Genomic DNA, 26,118 nt, shown 5'->3' with positions numbered 1-26,118 from the left:
GAGGAGATGCTGATGGGCACTTTGGGGGATGAGGGATTGGACAGCAAGACTGTGGCGACAGTCAAGCAGCCCATCCATGCATCAGGAGAGGAGTTTGGGGGGTCATCATCCCAGCAGGACATGTTTCAGGAGGGGGAGGATGATGATGACACGGCGACAGACAGAGACTGGGTGCCACCACCTCCAGGGGATGTCGTCCTCAGCAGTTCTGAGGAGGAGGAGGAGGATGCGCTTGTGGGCCTTGCAAGGAGGCGCATCATTGCAAGCATTGGCAGCAGTAGGCAGGTCCCACAGCCTGCTGGTGTCTCAGGCTCAGCAGCAGCAGCAGCAGCATCTGCCAGTACCACCACCAGCCGCACCCAAGCCCCCCCCCCCCCCCAACCACCACAGGGAGACAGGCAGCAGCGGTTCCATGCCATAGGGGGTTGTTTTTGTCACCAATCTGGCGTTTTTTCACCATGCCCACAGTGTACAGCAAGTACGCCACTTGCAACCACTGTCAGCGGAAGTTGAGCAGAGGTGCAGACCCCTTAAAGTTCAGCACCAGCTCGCTCATCAACCACCTTTCTGCGAAACATTTCCACCAGCATGAGGAGTTCCAGAGGCTGAAGGCATCTGGTGCTGGCAGTGGCACCACACCCATCACTGCACAGCCTTCAGCAGCAGCAGCAGCAGCAACAGCAGCCACCCGCCCTCCTGCTCCTCCAGCAGCACCAGCAGGAGTGCGGAAACGCACTGCTCCTCCCCCCTCGGCAACTCCTGCCGCCGACACTGAGGCCTGTTCTGGCAGCCAGTCCTCAGTGGCCTCCTCTGCTGTGTCTGCTGATTCCCGTGCCAGCAAAAGGCCACGCCAGAGCCTTTTGAGCGAGTCCTTCCAGGGGGTGGTTAGGGCTCTGCCTCCCAGCAGCCGTCGCGTGCGGCAGCTGAACGGCTTGCTGGCACGGGCCATGTGCTCCCAACTCCTGCCGTACACGCTCGTGCAGGAGGGGAGCGACATACGGGCGCTGCTTGCTTGTGCAGCCCCAGACTGGCAGCTCCCCAGCAGACACTTCTTCGCCCGCAAGGCCATTCCTGCACTGCACCGCTTTGTGATGGCCAATGTGGAGCGAGGGCTGGAGCACGCGGTTGGTGAAAGGGTCCACGTCACCATGGACTCCTGGAGCAGCCGCTTCGGGACAGGCCGCTACCTGTCTTTCACTGTCCACTGGGTCAGCTTGGTGGAAGGGGGTGAGGATGGGAGAGCAGCAGCGGGCACAGCAGCAGCAACACAGTGGGTGGTTCCCCCCGCAGGGTCAGGGGAACTGCAGCAGGTTCCTCCGATCCTCTGCCATCCTCCGGCACACCTGGCCAAACCCCCCACCTCAGCAGCAGCGTGAAGGCCCGCCACTGCCAAGCGCTGCTGCACTTGGTCAGCCTTGGGAAGACCAAGCTGACGGCAACCCATGTGTTGGCCAAACTCCAGGAGCAGGAGAGGATTTGGCTGACCCCCAGAGGCCTCAGAGTCGGAGAGGTGGTGGCCGACAATGGGGCCAATCTGGTTGCCGCAATAGACAGGGGAAACCTGACCCACATCCCCTGTCTTGCCCACGTGCTGAACCTGGTGGTGCAAAAGTTCTTGCGCACCTACCAGGGGATGGGCGAACTGCTGGAAACGGCAAGGAACGTTGTGCGTCACTTCCGGCGCTCGGCTGCAGCCTGTGCGAGCCTGGAAGACGTGCAAAAGGAGCTGGAGCTGCCACGCCATCGGCTGATCCTTGACGTTCCGACTCGCTGGAACTCCACCCTGGCGATGTTGGAGCGTCTGGTTGAACAGAAGCACGCTGTCAACCAGTACCTTGCCCTGGCCACTGTTTCCGCCGCTCGGAGAAGGGACAAGACCAGCAACATCCCGTCCATCGTCCCCGATGATGACTGGAGGCACATGCAGCAGGTGTGCTTAGTGCTGGCTCCCTTTCTGCAGGCCACTAACATGGTGAGCAGGGACCATGCTATGGTCTGCGAGTGGGTGCCCCTGGTTTGTCTGCTGAACAGGGCCCTCGATGCTTTGCTGGAACAGGGAGCGGCAGCCTTGGACCAGCAGGAGCGGCAAGCAGCTGCACAGTCCACCTCTGAGGGGGAGGAGGAGGAGGACTTGGTGGAGGTCCCTGACCTTGCTGCTGATGAGGGGGATCAGCACAGCGCAGCTGAGTTGGTGCGGGGGTGGAGAGAGGATGAGGCGGCAGAGGAGGAGGATGAGGAGGACAGCACTGCCGTCGATGTGCCAGCAGACGTGGCCCCCCTCTTCCCAATGGCAGCGCACATGCTGGCGTGCCTGCGCAAGGACCCCAGGGTGATCCAGATGAAGCAGAGGGAGGAATTCTGGATCAGCATGATGTTGGACCCACGCCTCAAGGGGAAGTTGAGCCAGTTCCTGCCGCCTGCAGGAGGAGACCCAGCGCAACAAATAAGGAGCTTGCAGCAGGCCCTTGTTGAGCGCTTGGAGGAAGCCTTCCCCCAGCCTTCCACCCCCACTGTCCAGCAGCCAGCACAGAGGCAGCAGCAGGTGCCTGCATCCAGCAGCAAGCGCCCCACAGACCTGCTGTCTCTCAGCCACGAGCTCTACAGGACTGTAGAGGCTCCGGCAGCAGTGACTAGAGAGGAGGTGCATGATGCAGCAGCATCCTCCTCCGGTCACAGCCAGCGCCTGACCCGCATGGTGGCTGACTACATGGGGTCCTACAGCGGGCTTGACAGCGATGCCCCTGTTGATCCCATGGAGTATTGGGTCAAGCGCCTGGAGATCTGGAGCGAGCTGGCGCAGTACGCCCTGGAAGTGCTGTCCTGCCCCCCTTCCAGCGTGCTGTCCAAGCGCTGCTTCAGTGCAGCTGGTGGCGTGGTCACCGAGAAATGCTCACGTCTGTCTCACAAGTCTGTGGACAGACTGACGTTTCTCAAGATGAACCAGGCGTGGGTGGAAGGCGAGTTCCTGGCCCCTGTTGTCGGCGAGAGGGGGACATGAACTGGCTAAGAACCATCGTTAATGTGCCTTACCACCCTTTACCACCTCCTGGCTCCTGCTCACTAAGCCAGCCTGGTTCAGTTTGACTATTACGTTGCCTGCAGCCACACATTTTACACCTACAGTGGGCTGCTGTGTACTGCCCTTCTGCTGTCTGTCTGTGTTTCCCACTGCCAGGGTACACAGAATTACATTCTGCTGCCACTCTGCCACCAGCTATTACGTCAAACAATAGCTATGTATCTGTGTAATTGGTTGTACAAACAAAACCAAAAAACCTTAAAAAAAAAAAAAGGTTTAATTTTTCTGAGGTGCCCGGGTTGAAAACTGTGTTGTCCCAGTTGTGTATTGGACACGATGTGGGCTGCACGACCGCTGTCTGGGACCTCCTGCCTGCTGTGTTTATTTACAGCCCTGGTATCACCGCTAGGTACCAGGGCTATTATGTCACGCTGCCTGCCTCATTGACTGCCTGCTGCCACACACTCATCCTCCTCCTCCTGCTGCTGAATTTACCTCCTGCTGTCTGTGTGTTTCCACTGCCAGGGAGCACATACAATGGCGCTTCCAACATGCGTGCGCCACCAGCTATTTGTTACGCTCAAAAATAGCTGCATTTCTTTAAAAAAAAATTGAAAAGAGAAATAAGTGAAGAAGAAGACGATATAGAAGAAGATGAAGAAGATGAAGAAGAAGAAGATGAAGAAGAAGAAGATGAAGAAGAAGAAGAAGAAGGAGAAGAAGAAGAAGATGAAGAAGAAGAAAATGAAGAAGAAGAAGATGAAGAAGATGAAGAAGAAGAAGAAGATGAAGAAGATGAAGAAGATGAAGAAGATGAAGAAGAAGATGAAGAAGAAGAAGATGAAGAAGATGAAGAAGAAGATGAAGAAGAAGAAGATGAAGAAGAAGAAGATGAAGAAGATGAAGAAGAAGATGAAGAAGAAGAAGAAGAAGATGATGATGAAGAAGATGAAGAAGATGATGATGAAGAAGATGAAGAAGAAGAAGATGATGAAGAAGAAGAAGACAATATAGAAGAAGAAGAAGATATAGAAGAAGATATAGAAGAAGAAGATATAGAAGAAGAAGATATAGAAGAAGAAGAAGACAGAAGATAAAGAAGAAGAAGAAGTATATACAGTACTGAACAAAATTCTGGACACAACTTCTCTTTTCACCTTTTTTTTTTTTTAAAGGAACATCCCCACATAATCACTTGCTGTTGTTACTTGGAAAAAAAGATGTTTCTTGCATCATTCACCCTCAAAACAAGTGTTGGAAGCTATTTAAGGCCAATTCGAATAGTCAGCTCGAATAATGAGCTTGAATACCGACTCGAATAGTGAGCTCGAATTCCGAGGTCGAATCGAATAGTAAAAATTATTCGACTCGAATATTCGACTGACCTCGAATAATTTACTATTCGAATTCGACCAAACTCGAATTTTAAAAAGGGGTATTTGAGCACCACTATGCAGCATCACAGCTCATTTATCATCTGAATCATGTGATAGTCACTGCATGCATCACCCAAGAATCATGATCGAAAGTGAGGTTTGACTAACTCTAATACAATCTTGGATCCAACTGCAATTTCCAGGGCTTTTATTTGAATGCATTGAAGGGTTATGAACAGTTCAATACAGGGGATGTGCCACACATCTACCACAAAATCCTCCATGTGAACAAAACCCTAGATATGAGTTCATAATATCCTTCATCTCAGCACCTGAATTTCTTTTAGAGTGACTGTTACAAAGAAGAGGTACTGCCAAATAGAGATGGCCCAAACAGTTCGCATGCGAACTTATTTGCACAATCTTCAGTGGTTTGCATTCACGGTGAACCGCGAACTATATGCGAGTTCGACCCGCCCCCCTATACTACATCATTAGGGTAAACTTTGACCCTTTACATCACTGTCAGCAGGCACAGGGTAGCCAATCAGGCTACACTTCCTCCTGGAGCGCCCCCCCCTTATAAAATGCAGGCAGTGTCAGCCTTTTCACTTACTCGTGTGGCTGCAGTAATTAGAGAAGGGAGAGAACCTTGCTGCTGACATAGGGAAAACTTAGTTAGGCTCTTGTAATAAGCTTGTTAGGTTGCTCTTTCTTGCTGATCTTATTGCTAAAAAGCACTCCTCATCCTCAACAGCTCTTTTGAGAGCTAATGTTGTTCTTGTAATCTATTTTTTTTTTGTGTGTGTGTGTGACACTTGTGTTGCATATACAGCCCTGTCAGTCAGTCGCAGCTGCTGGTGGGACCTTGGTCCCTTGGTAATTCTTACTGTGCCACTGCCAGGCCCAGCACATTCAGCGACTACCTGTGTGTGTGACAGCTGCACATTTGTAATACCAATCACTGCATAACCACCTGTGTTCAGTGCACCTACCTACCTACGTGAGCGCACGCAGTGTCACTGCACCTGTTGACGGTACCTGTGTGTGTGACAGCTGCACATTTGTAATACCAATCACTGCAAACCCACCTGTTCACTGCACCTACCTACCTCCGTAATCGCAAGCAGTGTTATATACGCAGTGTCACTGCACCTGTTGACAGTACCTGTGTGTGTGACAGCTGCACATTTCTAATACCAGTCTCTGCATATCCACCTGTTCAGTGCACCTACCTACCTATGTGAGCACATGCAGTGTCACTGCACCTGTTGACTGTACCTGTGTGTGTGACAGCTGCACATTTGTAATACCAATCACTGCATACCCACCTGTTCACTGCACCTACCTACCTACGTGATCGCAAGCAGTGTTATACACGCAGTGTCACTGCACCTGTTGATGGTACCTGTGTGTATGACAGCTGCACATTTCTAATACCAATCACTGCATACCCACCTGTTCAGTGCACCTAGCTACCTACGTGACCACAAGCAGTGTTATATACCAGTGACTGCACCTGTTGATGGTACCTGTGTGTGACAGCTGCACATTTGTAATACCAATCACTGCATACCCACCTGTTCAGTGCACCTACCTACCTCCATGAGCGCATGCAGTGTCACTGCACCTGTTGACAGTACCTGTGTGTGTGAGAAAGCTGCACATTTGTAATACTAATCACTGTATACCCACCTCTTTAGTGCACCTACCCACCTAGGTGAGCGCACGCAGTGTCACTGCACCTGTTGACTGTACCTGTGTGTGTGACAGCTGCACATTTGTAATACCAATCACTGCATACCCACCTGTTCAGTGCACCTACCTACCTACCTGATCGCAAGCAGTGTTATATACGCAGTCTCACTGCACCTGTTAACGGTACCTGTGTGTGTGACAGCTGCACATTTGTAATACTAATCACTGCATACCCACCTGTTCAGTGCACCTACCTACCTACGTGATCGCAAGCAGTGTTATATACCAGCCACTGCATCTGTTGATGATACCTGTGTGTTTGACAGCTGCACATTTGTAATACCAATCACTGCATACCCACCTGTTCAGTGCACCTACCTACCTACCTACCTACGTGACCGCAAGCAGTGTTATATACCAGTCACTGCACCTGTTCATGGTACCTGTGTGTGTGAGAGCTGCAAATTTGTAATACTAGTGATTGCATAATTGTTTACAGTACTTGTGTGACCACACCGCTGACGCTGTGTAATATACCAGTCTATGCTTACCTGTTAATTGCACCTGTGTTACAGCTGCACATTGTATTGTAATACCAGTCACTGCATACCTTTCACTGCACCTGTGTGACTGCACATTGTATTAGTCAAGTAAGCGCATACCTTTCACTTCACTCCCCCCAGCCCACGATATGGACAAAACAACAGGCAGAGGCAGAGCCAGAGGCAGACCCAGAGGCAGGCCACCCGGCAGGTCTGTTTGAGGTCATGCTGACCTGATTTCGTGTGGCCCTGGCCCAAAGTATAATGCTCAGAAGAAGGCACATCCCATCAACTCCCAAGATTGTCAGGACGTGGTTGACTATTTAACACAGAACACGTCATCTTCCGCAGCCACCAGCGCTACTACAAGCACCACATCCGCTGCATTTGACACTTTGCAGGAGTTATTTGGTGGGGAATTAACTGATTCACAGACATTATTGTTACAACAAGATGAAGGCACTAAGCAAGTTACACCACCTCAAATGTCTGAGTTAGGCGACACTATGGACGTAATGTGTGAGGAGGAGGATGATGAAGTACCTGCTGTTGGTGCAGTTTATGATGTGTCTGAGGCAAGCGAAGCTGGGGAGGATGATTATGATGATTATGATGATACGGATGCCACGTGGGATCCTAAGAGATAAGATTAACAGGGGGACAGTTCAGAGGGGAGTCAGAGAGGAGTAGGAGGAGACGAGTTGCTGAAAGAAGCAGGGGGAGCTCGTCTTTAGAAACAGCTGGTGGCAGTGTCCAGTGCCATGTATCGCTACCTATGGACAGCCAGCCAACATGCTCTTCAACGTCAGCTGCTGAGGCCACCATAGTGCCCACACCCCTGGGGACTCAGCGGTTTGGACATTTTTTTGTGTGTCTGCCTTAGATCAGAGCAATACCATCTGTTCTCTCTGCCGCCAAAAATTGAGCTGTGGAAAGGCCAACAGCTGCGTAGGGACAACTACGTTGTGAAGGCACATGGAGAAAAGGCACAAACTGCAATGGGAAGAGCACCAGAGGAAAAGCAGCACACAAAAGAAATGCCACCCTTCCTCTCTACTTCCTCCTTCAGGTGCATCATCTTCAGCCGCTTTCTCCCTTGCACCTTTACAATCACAGCCACCCTCCTCCACTCTGCCTCTCACCTTGAGCGGTTCCTGCTCCTCTGCACACAGCAGCAGCCAGGGGTCCGTGAGGGAAATCTTTGAGCGGAAGAAGCCAAGGTCTGCCAGTCACCCCCTTACCCGGCGTCTGACAGCTGGCTTGGCAGAACTGTTAGCTCGCCAGCTGTTACCATACCAGCTGGTGGACTCTGAGGCGTTCCGTAAATTTGTGGCCATTGGGACACCGCAGTGGAAGACACCAGGCCGTAATTATTTCTCTAAAAAGGCGGTACTCTGGCAAGCAGGGAGTACGTGGCTGTGCAGCGGACCTAGTGACACCTCCATGACTTGCAGGCAAGCCTGCTGCCACCTCCTCCTGCTACATCCTCTTCGCTGTTGTCATCCTCCTCCTTGGCTGAGTGGCAGTGCTACTCTACTGGTGCTGCGATCTCCTCTCCAGCTACACAGCCCCAGCTCCCCAGGGCCTATGCTGCATGCCAGGTACGACGGTGTCACGCCATCTTAGACATGTCTTGCCTCATTTTTGTTTGTTTTTTTAAAGACCTTATAGTTTTTGAGAAAACTGATTTTAAAGTTTCAAAGGAACTTTCAAAGGAAAAAAGTATACATGTATAAAGGGCTAAATACATTAACTGTCATTTACCACATTTAAATGTATACTATTTTCCTTTAAAACTTTTTTAGCGGTTTTAATCACGGCTAAATCCATGATCACAAGCCAGATTTGGACCACGATCACAATGTTGGAGAGTGAAAAAATGCTTGTGAAGCATGGCTATTCTGTGATAACAAGGTCGTGATGAGCATCACTAGTGGTAGGTTAACATTAGTGCATCAGCAATGCAGTGCGTGGGAATTCATCTGCATAATGCAGTGCATGCAGTGTGGTATTGCAAAAGGTACCTTAACCTCCTTGGCGGTATGAAAAATACCGCCAGGAGGGAGCGCAGCAGTTTTTTTAAATTTTTTTTTTTTTTTTATCATGTAGCGAGCCGAGGGCTCGCTACATGATAGCCGCTGCTGAGCGGCATCCCCCCGCCCGCTTCGATCGCCTTCGGCGATCTCCGATCAGGAAATCCCGTTCATAGAACGGGATTTCCTGGAGGGCTTCCCCCGTCGCCATGGCGACGGGGCGGGATGACGTCACCGACGTCACTGACGTCGGGACGTCATTGGGAGTCCCGGGCCACCCCTCGGCGCTGCCTGGCACTGATTGGCCAGGCAGCGCTGGGGTCTGGGGGGGGGGGCCGCGCGCCGCAGCAGATAGCGGCGATCGTGAGCGGGCCGGCGGCGATCAGAGTGCTGGCGCAGCTAGCAAAGTGCTAGCTGCGTCCAGCAAAAAAAAAATTATGAAAATCGGCCCAGCAGGGCCTGAGCGGCAACCTCCGGCGGCTTACCCCGTGTCACACACGGGGTTACCGCCAAGGAGGTTAACAGGTGCACTTTGTATGAACTGTATGCTTCACTATAAGCGACACACTGCACGTACCATATAATGCGCCCAGCGATTTTTCCTCTCCGTTGCACTGTGAACCTAACCAAAAGCATGATGAAGCCCTCACAAAAACAAGTGTGTGCTAAAATGAAACAGGAAATCTATTTGTTCAATTAACACTCATACAAACGTAGGGAGCACATACAAACTGATTGTATAACTATGGTGCTGAAAGTAACCCCTTAGCAACTGTGCTGCCCCAACATAATTATAATTCTGAAAACACAATGCTACTGACTATATGAGAAGCAAAGTCTAATAAAACTAAAATTATGTCTTAAAGGAAACCTTAGAGGAAAGGCAAAAAAAATTATACATACCTGGGGCTTCCTCCGGCCCCCTTCAGGCTGATCGCCCCCTCGAAGTCCTCCTGGGTCATCTGGATCCTCTGCTAGCCGCCCTTGTAATTTTGCCAGTCAAGGCATACTGCGCATGCACGGCCCAACCGCGCACATTCGCCCCATTGTGCTCTCATCATCAGTACTATTGCACAGGTGCAGAACGCGACATGGGAGCTCGTGTGGCCAGACTGCACCTGCGCCATCTGGTGCCTACTGCAGGAATTGCCGGGCCACCTGGCGGAGGATCAAGGCAACCTGGGAAGACAGCGAGGGAGCGATCAGCCTGGTGGGGGCTGGCAGAAGCCCCAGGTACACATAATTTTTTTTTCTTAGGTGCACGTAAACTTTACCAATACTAATAATAACAACAGTAATAAACATGAGAAAACCTCCAGTACCCCACATTTCAGTGAGTAGTAATAAGGTGACAACATTTTCATCAACATTTTGTGAAACAAATATATAATTAAGAAATTCATGACAGTAATAATAATAATAATAATAATAATAATGTTTCATTTTATCTCAAGAGTAAATCAAATATAGGTGAGTGCTTTTGAATTGTAGGGGGGGGATCCTCACAAAGGGGAAATCTATGCAAATACACTGATAACGTGCCTATTCCATGTGTAATTTGTGCCTTTTGTAAGAAAATAACGGTAATAACAGAAAAAGAAATCCTGAAATTTTCAGTATACTGTTTCTGCTTTCCCAAACCTCTTTATCATTAAAGGGTTAATATGATCTTTAGACCTTGTATGGAAATGCACAATGCGGTCTTCAAGCACTCCACAAATCAATCTCTGCAACAAGCACTAAATACCGGGAGCTTACTGTCATCATTTGACATAAAGAGTTACATTTATGCTGTGCATTTATGTTACCTTAAGATTCAATTGGCTTTAATGCATATGTCGTGGAATAATGAGCAACATCCAGAAAGTCCGGGATTCAATAAGGCAAGCATTACTTCCGAGAGGGCAGTTTCACAATAGAACAATATTTGTAACGCTCCCCACTTGAATGGTCATTAACCAGCTATCGCGCCTTTATGATTCTGTCCCCTAGAATCCCATTTGATAGATGTGAACAATTTCTGTGTCTGCACAAAGACAGATTGAATACCTTTTCCACTGCATATACATTATAAGCATAAGAGGTAAGTAGGTTGGGATCAAGGTCAACGTTGCCCGGAACCTATTTGCAGCCAACCTTCTGGAGAACATTTATTTTACAATGTTGCCATTGAACGGCAGGCACAAATAGAATATACATGCCTAATTTCCCATGATGATTGATAAACATATTGACATAAGGCACATTAAGCCGTTCAGAAAAAAAAATCCTACTTTTGTTAAAATATTTGTATAACATGTATGATTGCTATGCAGACCAGCTTATAATTTAAAGAGCCACTGTGGTGAAATATAGTATAGCAAATTATTCAGGAATCAGTACATCTATTTTTATGGAAATCTTCCTGATTTCAGCTTCAGAAACACTTCCTCCCATATCTATATATTACTTTATATGGGTATATAACCCTGTTTAGTTATGTTTAGCCTAGGCTGTTAATATATGCAGAATTTTCCTCTCAGAGCATTCTGGAAGTCCAGGTAAGCACAAGCGAGCACTCGTGCCTGTGCATGACGGAGCCGCCCGTCTGAAGCCTCCCGTAGCGGCAGATTCAAACGGGAACACATGGACCATGAGAGGAGCGACAAAGCTATATAGGACCCAGAGCCTTCCCTCTCCATAGATTTTATTTTTATTTTTTCACTTCAGTATTGCTTTAAAATTAGCCACTGACAAATAAGCCAATAAACTTGTATTATAGATTTAACCACATTTTAAGATACTGGCATGACCCAGCAATGGTTTATAGCACAAACGTAGCTATCGTTTAACTTGCCCATGTTCAGTGTTTGATGACATATGGATAACAACTTGCACATACTTAATAAGGTGGGCAGATGGACAATTTATAATTAGGTAAGAAAAAGGAAAAGGGGCATATTAGGGGAGGAAAAAAAAATCAAACTGGCCCATATACAATTTCCTTTTTCTCCTGAGTTGTCTCCTAGGTGATATTTTCACAACTTGTCGCTAAAAATAAACCACAAGCAAGCAAGAAAATACTCAAAATTATTTTGATCGTAGTACTTTTCCACCTACTTTTTCAATTGCAAAATGCAAAAAAAATATTTTAAATACAAGATGAAAAATGATCTCCTAGGAGAAAACTCGGGAGAAAAAGTTAATTGCATATGGTCCAGAATGTGACATAGGATCTGCTGCACTTAAGCGCTTGTTTCAATTTTGGGGGATTCTGCTGATTCCATTTTAGCTCCTTAACCTTTTGGGGACCGCCTGCATTAGATTCTGCGCCACACTTGTGGCTATTCTAGCCTGATGCGGCGTAGGATCTATGCCACCCGTCGTTTCCGCTCCCGACGCGATCATGCGCTCCAGAGAGGGGAGATTAAGCCGTCATATGACAGCTGACATTTCCCCTCAGTAATAAGAAGCCATCGTGTATGGCTTCTGATCACGTGATCACTATGATCGCCGGCGGATCATAGTGCTCACTTACAGAGCTATGGCAGTAGGGGGGGAAGAAGAGGATCCAGTCACCTTCCTGCCATTAAAGAACAATAAAGAAAACCACAGTAGAAGGAAAGTAAGTTGTATATAAACATTTCCTCCTTCACCCCGTCGAGGTCTGAACAAACCAATTATATGTATATACAAATAGGAGCTGACAAGGTTTCTATGCTCAAAACTAGTGTTGGGCGAACAGTGTTCGCCACTGTTCGGGTTCTGCAGAACATCACCCTGTTCGGGTGATGTTCGAGTTCGACTGAACACCTAATGGTGTTCGGCCAAACCGTTCGGCCATATGGCCGAACTGCGAGCGCATGGCCGAACGGTCCCCCGAACATTTGGCTAGCGCTGTGATTGGCCGAACGGGTCACGTGGTTCGGCCCGAACGTGCTCTGATTGGCCGAACGGGTCACGTGGGTCGGGTAAATAAATACCCGATCCGCGTCATTTCCCCGTCATTTGTCTGTGGGATTAGCTTTGGGTAGGCAGGCAGGTTAGATAGAGTCTCTCTCGCTCTCCAGCCAGGCTAGCCAGGGTCCCCCCCAGTCAGTGTGTGTGCTGCTGCGTTCAGTAGTACACCGGCGCTCAGTCACCCCATTACTATTTAGCATTCTGTACTCTGCCAATCAGTGTATATATAGCTGGGATCTGTAGTACACCAACGCTCAGTCACCCCATTGCTATTTATCATTCTGTACTCTGCCAATCAGTGTATATATAGCTGGGATCTGTAGTGCACCAACGCTTAGTCACTCCATTACTATATAAAGCATTGTGTACGCTGCCAATCAGTGTATATATAATACTGGGATCTGTAGTGCACCAACGCTCAGTCACTCCATTACTATATAAAGCATTGTGTACGCTGCCAATCAGTGTATATATATTACTGGGATCTGTAGTGCACCAACGCTCAGTCACTCCATTACTATATAAAGCATTGTGTACGCTGCCAATCAGTGTATATATATATTACTGGGATCTGTAGTGCACCAACGCTCAGTCACTCCATTACTATATAAAGCATTGTGTACGCTGCCAATCAGTGTATATATATTACTGGGATCTGTAGTGCACCAACGCTCAGTCACTCCATTACTATATAAAGCATTGTGTACGCTGCCAATCAGTGTATATATATTACTGGGATCTGTAGTGCACCAACGCTCAGTCACTCCATTACTATATAAAGCATTGTGTACGCTGCCAATCAGTGTATATATATTACTGGGATCTGTAGTGCACCAACGCTCAGTCACTCCATTACTATATAAAGCATTGTGTACGCTGCCAATCAGTGTATATATAGCTGGGATCTGTAGTGCACCAACGCTCAGTCACTCCATTACTATATAAAGCATTGTGTACGCTGCCAATCAGTGTATATATATTACTGGGATCTGTAGTGCACCAACGCTCAGTCACTCCATTACTATATAAAGCATTGTGTACGCTGCCAATCAGTGTATATATATTACCGGGATCTGTAGTGCACCAACGCTCAGTCACTCCATTACTATATAAAGCATTGTGTACGCTGCCAATGAGTGTATATATATTACTGGGATCTGTAGTACTTCACTCACCGTCAACCACTATATAGCATTGCGTACTCTGCCAGTCAGTGTGTATATTGCTGGGATCAGTAATACTCCACTCACCATCAAAAACTATATGAGCTCACCATGAGTTCCTCAGAGACCTCCGCTGTGAGCAGCACTCCCAACAACAGCAACAGCCAATGCCCCACGCAAGCTATAACATCCACCCCAGCAGCCAGTGGTCAGCAGCAGCCCTCCCTGGAGGAGAACGTTGTGTCCATCGGTCCGGCGCCAGAGCGATTATTGAGGGCTGCCATTGAGGAGATGATGGGGCCTGATGTGGAGGAGGAGGTCGGGCTCAGGCCAGCATCCCAAGTTAATGTTGAGGACGATGAGGGGTCTGTGTCTGGGGATGTTGGGGTGGCAGAGGTGGTGGGTGGGTCAGACTCAGGAGAAGAGTTGTATGATGAGGATGATGATCGGGACCATCTGTATGTGCCTCAGAGTCCGACCCCGGAAAACATGTTGTATCGTGTGTTTAGGTACTAAAATCTGCGTTCCCAGTACTGCCCGGGTCCACGGATCCATATAATTTTTTGGGCAGCACTATCAAACTGTGGTACTATGAGTGAGTTGCCATGGTCCTTCTGTGCTGTCACACTCACCGTCTGTCTGCAGATGGATTGTTCAACACAGCCACGCCATCTGACATGTAGTCCTTGACCATCTTCTCCAGGCGATCAGTGTTGAAGGACGTGGAACTGCCCGATTGCTGTTCTGTGTGCTGCTGCATGGGTGTCAGAAAATGTTCCCACTCCAAGGACACTGCCAATACCATTCCCTTTTGGGCACTAGCAGCAGCTTGTGTTCTTTGCTGCCCTCCTGGTCCTCCTGGGTTTGCTGAAGTCAGTCTGTCGGCGTACAACTGGCTAGAGAAGGAGGAGGATGTCAATCTCCTCTCTAAAGTCTCCATCCTCAAGGGCCTGCTGGAATTGTTCCATTTTTGACCTGTCTGACACTTTCTTCAATCAGTTTTTTAACATTGTGTTTGTATAAACTGGGTATAAACCCAGTAATTGGTGTTGTCCAGAATAATTCATAATAATGAATAGTGAATAATGCGCGGGCCGCGTTCAATGCAGTCTAGCATGAATTGAGCCATGTGTGCCAGAGAGTCCTGCCAGACTCCTCTGTCTTCATGTTCTTGTGAGCGTTGTGATTGTTGTGATGCACCATATTCGTCACCAGCATCACTTTCTTCCTCTTCTGCTGTCCATTCCCGCTAAATTGTGGAAGTCCAACGTGCACCGCTCTGTCCCTCGGCAGTGGGGGCATCCAATTCCTGCTCCAACTCCAGCTGTTCCTCGTCCTGTTCTTTGTCATAGCTGGGACCAGCGTTTCCTGAGGCAGATTGCCTGATGTTGGTATCATCACGCTGATCGTTTTCATCTTCAGATTCCCCCACTTGCATCATGCCAGTGGTTTCCATCTTCAACATTGATTTCTTTAGTAAACACAGCAGTGGTATTGTAATGCTGACTGTAGAGTTGTCACTGCTCAGTCACAAGACACGTGGATTGCTCAAAATTTTGGAGGACTTGGCAGAGGTCCAACATGGTGGCCAAATCAGATCCACAGAAGCTTGGTAGCTACTAGCTAGCTGCTGGAATGCGCCTCGGCACTGCGCAAAAGCGTGCTAGCATGTGCAGCGTAGAATTCCAGCGCGTAGGGAGGGACATCACCCAGCGAGCGATGGTGCGCTACATTGAAGCGCTCCTGCATCTCTTGGTGAGTCCTTCAGAAGCGGTACTGGACTTTAAAAAATGTTTTTTTTCCCTTCAACAGAAGATCTGCCACGTTGGAGTGAGGAGGACGCCGCCGACCCCGACACCAAGCTGAACCCCGGCGAACTCCAAGCAGAGGATCTTCAGGAACCCTCAAGGCTTCGAGCAAGCTAAGGAGGATCAGCAGTCCCGAAGAGACCTCTCCTCATATGTGACTGTTTGCAGTGGAGTAGAGCTCCCCAGAACAACCTCTCACTTGTCTCTTTGTCACTGGTCACTTTGTCACTTTGTCTTTTTGTCACTTTGTCATTTTGTCACTTTGTCACTGGTCACTTTGTCATTTTGTCACTTTGTCAGTCACTGTGGTCACTTTGTCAGTCACTTTGTCACTTTGTCATTTTGTCACTTGGTCACTTGGTCACTTTGTCATTTTGTCACTTTGTCAGTCACTGTGGTCACTTTGTCAGTCACTTTGTCACTTTGTCATTTTGTAACTTTGTCACTGGTCACTTTGTCACTTTTCACTTTGTCACTTGTCACTTGGTCACTTGGTCACTTGTCCAGATGATCTCGGTACACCTCCTGCGATTCAAATTCCTACACATATTGCTCTGGGATTTGGGTGTGATGAATGATGCATCTAACTGGCCACCGGAGGCAATTAAGGCCTTCAAAACATTGAAAGCAGCTTTCTGTTCCGCCCCCATTTTGCGTCATGTTGAGTTGTTGACGTCATGTTCATCCTCGGCCTCGCCTTGCATTTCAGTGCGAGGTGCATTTTCCACAGAAAAAGGTTGTGAATCCGGGCACAACATTTGTGGCTGTTCCATTGACCTTTCACAGGTAGAAGATTGTGGGGGTGGGAATAGCTCCTCCGAATAGCCCATTGTGTCCTGAAAACTACTCATTGCATTGCTTTGCGCACGCATTTTTTTGTCCTCATGCAAGGCCTGAGTTGCGCCTGAAAGCGTGGCCTTCTCCTCCTGCGCCTCCTCTTCCATCCTGTGTGCTGCTGCTGGGTTAGCGTTGCCGGTCCCTTTTCCTGGAACCTCTCATCTTTATTACATTTATGACTGCATGGCGACAAAATGCATGTTACCTGTGCAAAGAAAACAGACATTTCCCGCATTTAAAAGGCAGTTTTCCCTTTGAAACTTTAAAATCGATTTTCTCAAAAACTATAAGCTCTTTTTGCTAAATTTTTTTCCTCTTGTACCCACTTCCAAGGTGCACATACCCTGTAAATTTGGGGTATGTAGCATGTAAGGTGGCTTTACAAAGCACGAAAGTTCGGGTCACCATTGACTTCCATTATGTTCGGAGTTCGGCGCGAACACCCGAACATTGTGGCCATGTTCGGCGAACGTTCGCGAACCCGAACATCCAGGTGTTCGCCCAACACTACTCAAAACCAGATAAGAAATTTATTAGGATATCAAAGAACACACATGAATGGCAGTCACATGCAAAGACCTGCCAAATGGTTAAAAAGACCACAGAGCCAAAGGTCCTGGTGCAATATGCAAGCTAAACTAACCTGCTGCACAGCATGGTATGAGGTAAGCCGGCAAACACATCACATACACACACGTGGCCACCTTCATACATTCTCATGGGGCTGTAATGACCAATGCGGCAAGCCAGGGTGATAGTCCTCGATAAATGCACTGCTCCCGTGTGGCAAGCCTAATGGGCTGTAGATTGAAATGATCTCACCAATCCAGAATAGCGTCTTGGATCAGCATCTGTCCATTCACTGCGTAGGGCAAACGAGATAACTGTGTAATCATGCAGGACCGGTCTCTGCAGGCTGCCGATGACCTCCCTGCCATTACCCTGACAATCGGCGCCCACCACCGCTCTGGATAGCATTTCTGCTCGCTGTGATATAAGTCCCAGGTCACGGCTTGATAACATCATGCTGGTGATGGTGAAAGGGAGGACATCTGGCTCCAGGGGCTGACCCACTGCCTTTAATAAGTTTAGCCATAGACCCTGAACAAGCATGAAGATTCTAACAAAAATCTGATTAGCTGTGTAATTCAGAGTCAGATGCTATGGACAGAGTCAGACTCTATTGACCAGAAAGATCAGCTGGACTGCCAAGCAACTGGTATTGTTTAAAAGGAAATCAATATGGCAGCCTCCGTATCCCTCTCACCTCAAGATTCTTTAAAAAATATGCTAGAAGCAAATAGGTCTATAACTATGTTAAACTACCAATAACAAGACTGCATGTCCTACAATCTTAGCATTAGCAACAAGGTGAGTGAGACAAGGTACCAAAATCACTGTCATTTGTAATAAAAAAAATCCTATAGTTCATTCTGCACAAGTATGGCAAGCTGATTCACCCTCAGAGGCCTCCAGTGCACAGGTCATGGGACTGAGGCGTTGGAGAAGATGGCTGCCATGGTGTCTCTGGACATAGGCACCGCCAGGCAACAGTGAAGGGGTGGGAGTAGGGATGCTCATTCAGATTTCGCGGAATTGAAATTAGAACTCAACAGAAATTGAATTCTTGCCAAAATACTACTTACTTACTAATTACTGCAACTTGGTAATTTTAGCCCAATCACAAAACTGGGAAGCAATGGACCAATCAGAGAATGCAGAAACAGTTTGGAAGTATTTGGGCAATCAGAGAATGGAAAAAATGACTAAAAAAAAACACTACTCTGAAATCGGAAATCCAAAATCGGAAATCACATTTCTGTGGAAATACTGCATTACCACAACTCGGTAAGTTTAGCCCAGTCACAGAACTCAGAAGCATTGGACCAATCAGAGAATGCAGAGTAAATTCAAAAGTATTTGGCCAATCAGGGAATGCAAAAAAATGAACAAAACACTACTCAGAAATCGGAAATCCAAACTCGGGAATTGGAAACCGATCGGAAATCTGCGGAATCTGCAGTCAGCATTGTCGGAAAGCAGAATTTCTGCGGAATTGGAAATCAGCATTTCTACCATCCCTAGGTGGGAGGTGATTGGACAGAGGAGGCAGGGAGGTGGGGAAGATCTCTCAAGTGAGTTATTTAACAGTTCTTAGAGCTAGATTGTAACGATCGGTGTAACACAGAGAGGATCTGATTATTGGTGATCTGCAGTATCACCAAAAATACAGATATATACCTGATTATTGATGATCTGCAGTATCACCGATAATCAGATATATTACTAACCTCTGGACACCTGAGAGATATGAGTGTTTGGTGAAACAGTAATACTTTGAGAACAATACCAGGAGGACAGGTACAAGGCAGTAAGGAATACTGCTAGAGTAAGTACCCTTCAGCAGCCTGAGACTTTCCCGCCGGGAGGAGTCAGACTGGGAGAGGGAAGGACCAGAGCATGAGTAACACCAATAGAAGGATGCCACTGACTGATCTGTGAACTATCTCTTAACTGGGGAGATAGCTCTCAAGGTCGGACAAGCCAGGTCGGCAACACATGGACATACAAAGTACAAAGACAGGAGGCTGATTTGGTAATCCTAAGACAAGCAGGGTTTGGCAACAGAGTATCAGATATAGCGAAGTACCAAATCAGTGAACAGAAGAGTGGTCAGGAAAGCAGAAAGTCATAACAGATAATCAACAATGCCTAGTCTTGGGTGTGAGCTCCGTGATCATCAACACCATGGAACTAGTCTGAAGTATAACAGAATGGTAACACAAGTCCCTAATCTTGGGTGTGAGGTCCTTGATCATCAACACCCTGGAACTAGTCTGAGGTATAACAGAATGATAACACAAGTCCCTAATCTTGGGTGTGAGGTCCTTGATCATCAACACCCTGGAACTAGTCTGAGGTATAACAGAATGATAACAGAGATTCCTAATCTTGGGTGTGAGGTCCTTGATCATCAACACCCTGGAACTAGTCTCCTATCAAGGCATGCGGCGGTTTCTCCGCGTTCAGCCATACTGGCAGATGTAGGCCTACACGTGCAAACCGCCGCGTTGGACGTGGAATCAGCCGCCTTGCTCTGAGCGCACGCGGCGGCTTCTCCGCGTTTTCTCACATAGATACTGTATTTTTTGGGACTATAAGACTCTTTTCTCCCCCAAAAGTGGGGGGAAAAGTAACTGCGTCTTATAGTCCAAATGCAGGGAGTTTCTGACTTGTGAATGCTTGCCAATACAAACTTCCAACCCGCCACAATGTTGGGGACTCACTGTACTGTGCCCATGCAGAGGATGACACGGGGGACAAACGGAGGACACAGAAGGACACAAAGGGACATAGAGGAGGACACAAGGAGGACAGAGGTGGACACATGGGGGACACAGGACACAAGGGGACAGAGGAGGACACAGGGTACAAGGGGACAGGAGGTACAAAGGGGGCATAATCACAAAATGCCCCTTCGCCATGGATGCACCAGGTTTAGTATATATTTTCTTTTCCTGATTTTTGTCCTCTAAATCTAGGTGCATCTTATGGTCGAGAGTGTCTTATAGTCCGAAAAATATGGTACTTAATAATGAATTACTGGAATAAAGATGTGCAGCGTTATACAAGTAACCTACATTGTAAAGTTAGAAATGAGAGATTTCTACACTGTTTCTACAGCACTTTAAAATATGATTAGATCATGAGAAAAACATGCACATAGTCTAAATTAAAGGAGCTTAACTATCCATCAGAATGCTAATGTGCAACAATTCCAATTAGACATTAATTGGATATCCTGGGGTTAATGTCTCAGTGGATCCCTAAGTAGTTTTATAAATAGTGCAGAAGGTTTAACACCATATATTTTCTTAATAAACGAATCTCCCTCATATCTTGTTAATTTAAACAACTCCCTGATTGATAGTAGTCTACTTATGTATATATCAGGAGGACAGGCAGCTTTTCCTCACTGCAGAAAGACGTACCTAGTCAATACAATAGCAGCATAACAATAGAATAAGTATACCTGCAATATACCAGCATTTTCTATCTATTTTCTGGTCCCAGTTTATGTGTGGTTTTAATTATAGAAATAAGTCTTCTTTTACAAGTGTCTCCAAGGAGTCTGAGAAGATTAGCTGCATGCTTGTTTTAGGTGTATGATTCAGACACTACTGCAGCCTGAATAATCAGAAGGACTGGCAGGCAATAAATATGGCAGCCTCCACATACCTCTCACTTCAGATTCCCTTTAAGAAATTATTATTAGTTACTATCTTATACGGATAGCAATATAGTCTACCTACCAGTTTACTTTACAGAAATGAAGTGGATTTGCTTGATGGATTGGGAAAGATTGTTAGGAACAGCTGTTCATTGGGCATTCTCTGTGAAAACATGTTACACTGCAACTAGTATATGACAAGTACTAGGACTGAATCTCACTTGACCTGAAATTTAAGGACTGAAGACATTTGATTTCTGTTTTACAAACTTCAAAAAATGTATGAAGTTGGGAAATAACAAAACTACCTGATATTGAGTGTTTTTCTCAGGTAATCAATATGGCCAGAAAATTTCAGTAGAAATAAGCTTATTGCAACGATAATCGGAAATCAGTCTCTGCAATCGGTATTCCATGGAAATAGGGCATTACCGCAACTTGGAAATTTTAGCCCAATAACAGTTCCAATAAGAGTTCAGAAGCATTGGACAATCACTGGCTGTAGAATCAAAACTTGGCAATATCTGAGTCTTGTGATTGGTCTAAAATTTCCATGGTAGTCCGATTCTCTGATTGGTCCAATACTATTGAATATTTCCAAATTTTGAGTCTTGTGATTGGCCTAAAATCTGAAATTGTAGGTCAATCACAGGGCTTGGAAATTTTCAGTAATATTGGGCCAATCAGAGAATGTGGTGATTTACCGTGGAAATTTTGAATACCATGGAAATTTTAGACCAATTTTACTGAGTCTTCTGATTGGTGTAAAATTTCTGAGGTATTCAAATTTTCACAGAAAAATTCTGCAGTCTGTGACTGGACCATTGCTTCCAACTAGTAGTAGTAGAAGTAGTTATGCCAATCAGAGAAGTAGTGTATTAACCACTTACCGACCGCCCACTGCACAGGGGCGGGTGGAAAGTGGATCCCGCAAGGACCGCCGCATGCACAGAGGCGGCGGTCCTTGTACGGGCATGGGCGGAGTGATCGCGTCATCCGTGACGCGATCCTCCGCTGGGGATCGATAGCCGGACATTTAGCCTCCAGCTCGCTGGCCACTTAGCAGTGCCGGCGAGCGGAGGAATATACAAATCAGCCTATCAATGCGTATAAGGCACTTTGTTAGGTAAACAAAGTGCCTTATACATGCTTCCTCCTCGCCTCGTGGTCTCATTGTTCCAGAGACCACCAGCGAGGAGGAAGCCATAGTAAGTTTACACGACACATTGCTTTTTTTTGCCCACAGCCCCCCTGATCTCCCACCACAGCCTTCAGACCCCCCCTGATCACCCCAGCATACCCCTGCCAGCACCCTTGAACCCCTCTAAAACCCCCACCCCCCCACCTGTCACTAACTAGCGACGCTATCCCCTACATTAGGTCCCTAACTGCCTCCCACTCACCCCTGATCCCCCCCTACCTTTAGATCACCCCAAGACCCCATCCCAGACTACTCCCCTGTATACTGTATACATCTGTATACAGCTAGCTTACCCCCTGATCCCCCTCTGATCCCCCTCTGATCACCTGTCTATCACCTGTCCATCACCCCTCAGCACCCCCACCCATCAGAGCAGACCCTAACTTCCCCGCGGGGGCAACCGATCACCTGCCCAGACCCTCGATTGCCCTCCGACCCCCCCCCCCCCCTGATTACATCCCATGCGCATTGTTTACATCTGTCCTCCCCAGCAATCACTAACTGATCTTCGGCCTCTCATCAGATCAGGACTCAGTCTGCCCCGTGCTGGCTCCTGATCAACCCCCAACCCCCTCAAATCGCCCTCAGACCCCCCCCCCTTAATCACCGTCCGAGTGCATTGTATTTGACTGTGCTGTGATTGTATTCAATTGTGCTGCAATTGTATTCGATTGTGCTGCAATTGTATTTGATTGTCCGGTGATCTGCTTCGATTGTCCCGTGATTGTTTGATTGCCTCTGAGACCCCACTTCCCACCAACCCCCACCCCACCACCACCCCCACCCCCATCACCTTCCGAGTGCATTAGATTTGATTGTGCGGTGATTGGATTCGATTGTGCTGTAATTGTATTTGATTGTCCCGTGATCTGCTTCGATTGTCCCGTGATTGTTTGATTGCCTTTGAGACCCCACTTCCCGCCACTTCCAACCCCACCCTCCCCCCCACCACCTCCAACCACCTCCAACCACCACCTTCCAAATGCATCAGATTTGCTTGTGCTGTGATTGGATTCGATTGTGCTGTAATTGTATTTGATTGTCCCATGATCGGCTTTGATTGTCCCGTGATTGTTTGATTGCCTCTGAGACCCCACTTCCCGCCACTTCCAACCCCACCCTCCCCCCCACCACCTCCAACCACCACCTTCCGAGTGCATCAGATTTGCTTGTGCTGTGATTGGATTCGTTTGTGCTGTAATTGTATTTGATTGTCCCATGATCGGCTTTGATTGTCCCGTGATTATTTGATTTCCTCTGAGACCCCACTCGCCACCACCCCAAACCCCCCCCCCCCACCCCAGATCATCCCCCTGTTACTATCCTAGTGATCTAAAAACAGTGATCAGTGAAAACTGACACTTTGTAGTATCACTAGTGTTAGCAGTTAGGCCAGTTAGCTAGGCCCCTTTGTTAGGGTCAGTTAGTGCCCAGCCCACTGCACCGCATTCACCGATTAGTCGCCGATTAGCGCCATCACTGTCGCTAATCAGCATTGGTACTATATAGTATCTAGTGATCATTCCTGATCGGACAGATCTATAGCAGTACATTAGGGTCACCTTAGTGTAGGCTCCACTAAAAATGCAGTGTTTACCCTAACAGGCCTGATCGTTCGCCCGCACTTGCGTTCAGCCGCCCCACTGTAGTGACAGATTTTTTTTTCTGATCACTGCAAAAACACTGTACACTAGCTGTGGCGCTGTAAAGATCAGTTTTGATTTTTTTTTCTATCAAAACTCAGTGACCACAGCTTTCTACCTCTCAAATACTCCCTTTTGCTAGGTAGGTGCTCTTTTTTTCTGGGTAATCTTGGAGGAAAACCCCATAAATTTAGCAGTCCACAATGGCAAGAAGGGGGATTTCCGATGAGGAGGTATACAGGTACATGGACCAGTCGGATGAGAGCGTTTGGGAAGACTCAGCCGACGAATCATCCGGGTCCGAATTTGAACCTGTGGAAAGCAGTGGTTCTCTGACCGAAAGTGATGACGAGGTTTTGGTCCCGGCTAGAGCCAGACATACCAGACCCCATGTCGTTAGACCGCAGGTGGCACAGGATCCGCCTCAAGGGCAGCAGGGTGGTGCTAGCGCTGATGAGAGTTTTCTTGGTGAGGCAGGCACCAGCAGCGCATCATCTCCTGGACTTAGTACCAGTATTTCCGTAGACCCTGGTGAAGTGGTAAGCGCCAGCATGGAAGTTGAAACTGGTACGGTGGCACGTGCAGTAGTACCCCCGTCGCAGCCACCAAGAAGACGGGCCCATAGTACCCATAGACTCCCAGAGGTGCTGGCACATCCAGATTGGCAATCCCCTGATTCCGCCGCCCCCGTAGTGCCCCCTTTCACCGCCCAGTCTGGAGTCCAGGTGGCGATAGCTCATCTAGGAACGGCCCTAGACTTTTTGCAGCTGTTCATCACCCAGGTTCTCTTGGACTTAATTGTGGTTGAGACCAACCGTAAAGCCACACAATTAATCACCGAGCACCCGGAGAGCAGCTATGCCCAGCCTTTCCGGTGGAAACCAGTCCAAGTTTCCGACATTAAAATATTTTTGGCCCTTATCCTTCACTTGGGACTAATGAAACAGAATGTATTGCGGTCGTATTGGTCTACGAACCCAGTACATCATGTTCCCTTGTACTCTGCTGCCATGTCCATGACACGATTTGAGTCCATCCTGTGCTTCCTGCACTTTAATGACGACAAAACCTGTCATGAAAAGGACCACCCTGCTTATGACCGGCTCCACAAAATTCGGCCCCTCATAGACCACCTGTCATCAACATTTGCATTTGCTTATATCCCTGAACAGAACATCTGCGTAGACGAGTCCCTCTTACGCTTTACCGGGTGCCTTGGCATCAAACAGTACATCCCAAGCAAGCGCGCCCGGTATGGGGTGAAACTGTATAAGCTCTGTGAAAGGGCCACAGGCTATACATGTCATTTTAGGGTCTATGATGGAAAAGACTCAAAATTGGAGCCGGTCGGATGCCCTGACTACCTGGGGAGCAGTGAAAAGGTTGTGTGGGACTTGATGTCACCCTTGTTCCATAACGGGTACCATCTTTATGTGGACAACTATTACACAAGTGAGGCCCTCTATCAGCACTTAAAGTTAGAAGGAATCCGATGCTGTGGCACTGCGCGGCCTAGTCGCCAGGGCTTCCCCCAACGGCTCGTTACCACCAGACTTGAACAGGGGCAGAGGGCCGCCTTGCGTACTGACGACCGGCTCGCGGTGAAATGGAGGGACAAGAGGGACGTTTACTTTCTGTCCACCATTCACACAGACACGACAGTCCAAATTCAATGGGCAACTGAGGTCATTGAAAAGACCCTTGTCGTCCACGAATATAATGTCAACATGGGAGGGGTGGACTTCAATGACCAGAGGTTAGCACCCTATTTAATTTCCCGGAAAACAAGACGCTGGTATAAGAAAGTGTCTTTTTTATCTGATTCAATTGGCAGTTTACAACAGCTTTGTTCTCTACAGTAAGGCTGGGAGAACTGTATCTTTCCTTCAATTTCAGGAACAGATCGTTCTGGACCTCCTGTATCCAGGAGGTGCCAGCCCCCCCCCCCCCAGATGAAACTAGTCGACTGCATGGAAGGCATTACGCCTATCAGCTTCCGAGTACCCCAGGTCAACGCATCCGAAGAAAACGTTGTCGTGTCTGCAGCAGTGCTAGAAGGACTGACACCAGTTTTTATTGTCCCGAATGTCCTGACCAGCCTGGCCTATGCATAGGGGCGTGTTTTGAGAGGTACCACGAGCAGGTACACTATTAGAACCTAGGGAACTCCAGACACAGGAGTAGGCACACACTCAGTGGTATTTCGCAGGTAAGCTTGAAAACCAAACAAACAGGTAAGCATAAAAGTCGGAAGAAGGATCGGTTTCCATGCTTGATATTGCTGATCTGTGCTGGGTTGGCGATATAAGACGGCATGTTTGAATTTCCCTTGAGTGTGGACACCCCCGGTTTATATGTGATTTACTTTGGGCCTATGATGATACTTTAATGCCACACAGAGCCATCTCTATTGGCAGGCATATTGCTGTATACTACAGGCATAATGCTGTATACTAAAGTTCAAAGGCCCAGTCACATAAGTTGGTGGCTCACCCTGAGTGCAGGGTGGCACGGTGTGTCTCTCTCCTGAGGTTATCACTGCCATTGATGTGGAGGAAGATCTGCCATTGATGTGGAGCAAGGTATGTTTGCCGTTCATTTTTCCTTTCAGCCCAGAGTGCATTACCC

This window comes from Hyperolius riggenbachi, chromosome 6, assembly GCF_040937935.1.
Source record: "Hyperolius riggenbachi isolate aHypRig1 chromosome 6, aHypRig1.pri, whole genome shotgun sequence".
Classification (NCBI taxonomy): Eukaryota; Metazoa; Chordata; class Amphibia; order Anura; family Hyperoliidae; genus Hyperolius; species Hyperolius riggenbachi.
Note: the sequence above shows the minus strand (reverse complement) of the source record.